Genomic DNA, 5,885 nt, shown 5'->3' with positions numbered 1-5,885 from the left:
ATATCAAAAGCAGCAAACAACTTTCATAAGATTTGGAAAAGATTTGGAAAAATAGCATGACTGGCATTGATACAAAACCACAAATTTTTAAAACCAACATTATGTCTGTCCTCCTTTACAGAGCAGAGTCATGTACATGTACAACAGAAATTTATAAGATCAACTCATTCCAAAGCAAATGCCTGTGGAGGATTTTCAGAGTCCACTGGAGAGAGTTTCTTGTAACATCAGAGCAAACCAATCTAGAGCATCAACTGTAGTAAGAAGACAATTATAGACATATTTAGGACACGTTTTAAGATATCACCAACATGACTTCCATGTCAAACAATAATATGGACACCACCTGGGAAGAGAAACAGAGGGCAACCTAGAGAAATATTATGCAGAACAACAGAGGAAAAAAAGCAAATCCATCAGAATGACACTCAGAAGCCTGAACAGACCAGCGCAAGATGCAATAAATGGCAGAAACTGGCAGCTGCCCTATGCACCTGAGAGTGTGGGAGGAGAAAGAGAAAGAAAGAAAGAAAGAAAGAAAGAAAGAAAGAAAGAGGCATCTGCCATCCCTGCATGCCCCCTTGCAGTCAGGTGTGGCACTATGGGTGTGCCCCATCTTAATTTCCCCAATTGGGGCACCAATAAATTCACTTAAAAGGATCCGGGCAAAGGGAAACAGAATACAAACTAAGAACATAAGTCTATCCTCATTAATAAGGTTTCAGGGAAGGAACAGTTTAACCACAGTTCATAAAGCCCTCACCTTAGGACCCTGGTTCAGCACTCCTAAACTTAAAGTCCACAAAACAAAATCTCTGACCCTGTTCAGTCTAGTCTCCAGGAGCCTTAGACAGCAACCACTACAGCCTGCATGGCTTCTAGTCCCCTCTTCTCACTTAGCTTCCTATTCCTGTTTAAATAGCCCAGCCCCAGGGTGGGCAAGAGCCTCCAGGATTATACCAGGCTGTCTTGTTGTAGGCTTCAGCCTGTCCCTTAATGGGGTACTACACTCTTTCATAGACACACTTAATCCTGAGCTCTGGTATGGACCGCTGTTGAAGATAGGATGCTAGGCAAGATAGACCATGATTTGACCCAGTATAGCAGCTCTTATATTCTTAACTTTCTCAAGCAGCCAAATAAAGCTTGATGATATAGGGCTGCTGTTTGACTGGGCTTGTAATTTTGGTTAATGAGGATGCCTACCGGTGCTGAAGTGGTAAGTGGCTGTGATGTTCAGAGGCAAATAATGCTTTGTGTCCTTTCTGAAAGATCTCTGCAGGTGCTGGTTCAGTAAAGCAAAACTTCGATAATGCCCTTGGTTAAAGTTAACCTCTTCAGGTGGACAGCAGCCCAAGAGTTCTCAGAGACTTGGCAGCACCTCTGTCCCTCCAGTCCAATTGCATTTCAGCTCAGTTTTTGGAAAAATCCCTTCTATCAGTGGCAGACCTCTGTCACCCTTGATGGGAGGGATGTGAGAATCTGAGAGCCACTTCAAGTAGTTTCTGTTCAGAATTAGGGAAATGCACTTGATTGGGATGATAAACTGTACACAGAGGCCTCCAGACAAAGAGGGATCTACTCTGTTGCCAATAAAGCAAATTAAAACACAATGGGCCAGATTCACCTCATGGATTTGAAAGCAGTCTTGAGCTTCCAAGAGGTTATTAATAACAAATGTACCAGTAAATCAATGATTTAAGTAGAACTTGATGCTTTGGGACACCACTAGTTCAAATCTGCCCTATGGTGGCAGTAGCCAAATATCCTTTATTGTCTGGAGGATCTTCAGTGCATCTCTGAAATGAATTGGTGGTTCTCAGCCCTGATCCTCCTGAGCAAGTGTTGATATCACAAAAGGGACGATCAAAACTGCCCCCGCCCCCTTGCTGTCAGTCCTAGCAGAGTGGCTATGGATTTTTATGGGCCAGCTAGAGCTGGTTCCCCCAGGTCAGCACTAAATCACAGTAGTAGGGCAAACTGACAAAGCTGCTGCTCATACCATACTCATCCTGGTGGATAGAGAGCTTCAGTCTTCCGGGCTGTCAATATGCTATAATGTATTGAAAAGACCTGGAAAAGGGTAAAGCCTTCAATAGTGGAGCTTTCTGTAATTAAGACCATGGAGAGTGAAGCAAGGTGACTGCTTCCAAATGGGTATATATTCGGGGCTACATTCCATTCTTATAAACTAGGGCTGTCGATTAACCACAGTTAACTCACAATTAATTAAAAAAAATTAATCGCAATTAAAAAATGTAATGGAGATTAATTGCAGTTTTAATCGCACTGTTAAACAATAGAACACCAACTGAATTTTATTAAATATTTTGGATGTTTTTCTACATTTTCATATATATTATATTTTGTGATGTAATTGAAATCAAAGTGTATATTATTTTTGATTGCAAGTATTTGCACTGTAAAAATGATAAATAAAAAAATAGTATTTTTCAATTCACCTTATATAAGTACTGTAGTGCAATCTTTGTTGTGAAAGTGCAACTTACAAATGTAGATTTTGTTTTGTTTTGTTACATAACTGCACTCAAGAACAAAACAATGTGAAACTTCAGAGCCTACAAGTCCACTCAGTCCTACTTCTTGTTCAGCCAATCGCTAAAACAAACAAGTTTGTTTACATTTACAGGAGATAATGCTGCTCTCTTCTTATTTACAATATTACCAGAAAGAGAGAACATGCATTTGCATGGCACTTTTGTAGCTGGCATTGCAAGGTATTTACGTGCTAAATATGCTAAACATTCCTATACTCCTTCATACTTCAGCCACTATTCCGGAGGACATGCTTCCATGCTGATGACACTCGTTTAAAAAAAATGTGTTAATTAAATTTGTGACTGAACTCCTTGGGGGGCAGGGAATTGCATGTCCCCTGCTCTGTTTTACCCACATTCTGCCATATATTTCATGTTATAGCAGTGTCAGATGATGACCTAGCACATGTTCATTTTAAGAACACTTTCACTGCAGATTTCACAAAATTCAAAGAAGGTACCCGTGTGAGATTTCTAAAGATAGCTACAGCACTCGACCCAAGGTTTAAGAATCAGAAGTGCCTTCCAAAATCTGAGAAGGATGAGGTGTGGAGAATGCTTTCAGAAGTCTTAAAAGAGCAACACTCCGATGTGGAAACTACAGAACCCGAACCACCGAAAAAGAAAATCAACCTTCTGCTGGTGGCACCTGACTCAGATAATGAAAATGAACATGCGTCGGTCCGCACTGCTTTGGATTGTTATTGAGCAGAGCCTGTCATCAGCATGGATGCATGTCCCCTGGAATGGTGGTTGAAGCATGAAGGGACATATGAATCTTTAGTGCATCTGGCAGGTAAATATCTTGAGACACTGGCTACAACAGTGCCATGCAAACACCTGTTCTCACTTTCAGGTGACATTGTAAACAAGAAGTGGGCAGCATTATCTCCTGCAAATGTAAACAAACTTGTTTGTCTGAGTGATTGGCTGAACAAGAAGTAGGACTGAGTGGACTTTGTTTTATTTATGAATGTAGGTTGTTTTTTTTTTTTTTTACATAATTGTACACTTGTAAGTTCAACTTTAATGATAAAGAGATTGCACTACAGTACTTGTATTAGGTGAATTGAAAAATACTATTTCTTTGGTTTTTTACAGTGCATATACTTATAATCAAAAATAAATATAAAGTGAGCACTGTACACTTTGTATTCTGTGTTGTAATTGAAATCAATATATTTGAAAATGTACAAAACATCCAAAAATATTTAAATACACATCATTCTATTGTTTAACAGTGCAATTAATCACACAATTAATTGCGATTAATTGTTTGAATTGCTTGACAGCCCTATTATAAACCCAATTCCTATTCTGTAACAGGACCACAAAGCTAGTCTTTTTCCAAGAAGGGCTGGTGCTGTAACTTCTGGCAGCAGCAGCCTGTATATACTCAGCCAGAAATAATGATTTCAGCTTTCTCATACACCAGCACAATCTCCTTCCACATTGAATCTCAGAGTTGGAGCCAGTGCGTGGTATGATTTATTGAAGTCCTCTGGCAAATAAAAATTCAGGAGGCCTTTAGGCCTTGCCAGAAGTTAAGATGCTCTAAACTGCAATTTTCCTTTGTTTTCCAGACAGAATATTAACACTATAGCAGTGGGTACTGTTACCTGGGTTTCAGCAAAGGGACCAATTGAAATGCCTTGACACACCTCAGTTTCTCCTAGGATGTGACGCAGCCTAATAGAGACATACACCGAAGGCTGCAAATTGTCATTGATCCAACAGAAAATGTTTCTCGTGGGAGATCATTGGCAGTCTGTCATCTCCATCATGAGGGATCCATCTCCCCTTTACAACCTGTCATGAAATTAGCTGCATGGGCACTGGTCACAGCGGAGCCAGTCAATCTCCTTCCTCCACTTTCATGCAGCCCCAAGACATTGTATTGTTAAACTGATTACAAGATCTTGACTGTTAAACATATCCAATCCATCAAAGCCCAAGTCCAGTTTGTCCTCTCTCCACTCTAATCATGGAGCAGATACCTGTTTGCTTCTTGGATGATTAACTCCAGTGCATGTCTGCAGAGTGTTATGAGGATTTATTGGTCTGGCTGCTAGTGAAGGAGGAGTGTTTCTTGGGTACATACCGCTGTGTCTCTGGAAGGTACTCCAGGGTTACACAGAGGAACCTCTGCAATGCCTCAGCCCCTCTGGAAAGTGACGCTTTTTTACAGAAGCTTTCCCCTAGTACTACTTTTTACAGGAAGTCTCTCAGGATCCACTTTGGAGAGGGGTAGAGGTAGGAGGAGATCGGCACAATTAATACAGCATGTACTTCCCGTTTAATAAGACAGATCAGGGTAGAGGTGGAGGCACGGCAGGATGGGTAGCTAACACTGCACCACACAATTCAGTAAACTGTTCTTGAAAGCCAAGAGGTTCAGCAGTCAAAATAAAGTGCATGCTACATTATCCTGCCAGCTCCCAGGGGCCTTGAAGTTGGTGGAAATGGCCCCCTACAGCACAGAAGGCCTACACGGCAAGAGGAGAGCTGAAATAAGCGTTCCGTGCTAGCCCACTCCCAGCCCCTCAGGGAGAGGGCATTTGGAGGGTAGTTGGAGGTGTGGCCAGAGGGCACTACACTATTATTCTCATCTGTATTGCACTACTGCCTAGGAGCCCCTCTCATGAAGCAGGGTTTTACTGTGCTAGGCACTGAACAAACACAGGAGAAAAAGATACCCCATCCCAAAGAATTTATAATCTACTCTTCTCTGATTCTCAGGGACCATGGTAAGAAGACTGTCAATTAGAGGAACCCCGAGGCTGCTCTAGCTTGCTTGGGCATCAGGCAGGCCCCTTGCAAAGCCCCAGAACACAGGAAGCACAGATGGTTTAACACCACCATTGCATCTTCCTCTCCATTCCTGGCCTAAGCGGAGGAATGGAATAACTGAGGGTTTATTATGTGGCATCAGCCATAAAGACACCATATATTTTCCGTGTGTTCATTTTATAAATAATGACATTTGTTGCACATATAGTATACATGAAAATATATATTTAAATACTGCAGATTGGCCAGTTTTCCTATTTGGAACAGATGCTATGAAGAGGCCTTCTAAATCTGGGACATGGAAAGTACACTGTATCTTACCCGGTGGAGTATTTTAAGTCCCTCTCTCATCAAAATACTCCCAATTTAAATGCATGAACGCCAGCTGCATGACTCTCCTAAATATTTTTTATATCTTTATGCATGTTTCAAATCTGTTTATTGAAATTACTTGTGTGGAAGAAAACAAACTCCACTCTCAGGTTAGAAGCAACAAAATCAGAGACAGCTTTATTTGAGCAATTGCAAGGGAAGAAT

This window comes from Natator depressus, chromosome 9 (assembly GCF_965152275.1).
Source record: "Natator depressus isolate rNatDep1 chromosome 9, rNatDep2.hap1, whole genome shotgun sequence".
In the NCBI taxonomy this organism is placed as follows: Eukaryota; Metazoa; Chordata; order Testudines; family Cheloniidae; genus Natator; species Natator depressus.
Note: the sequence above shows the minus strand (reverse complement) of the source record.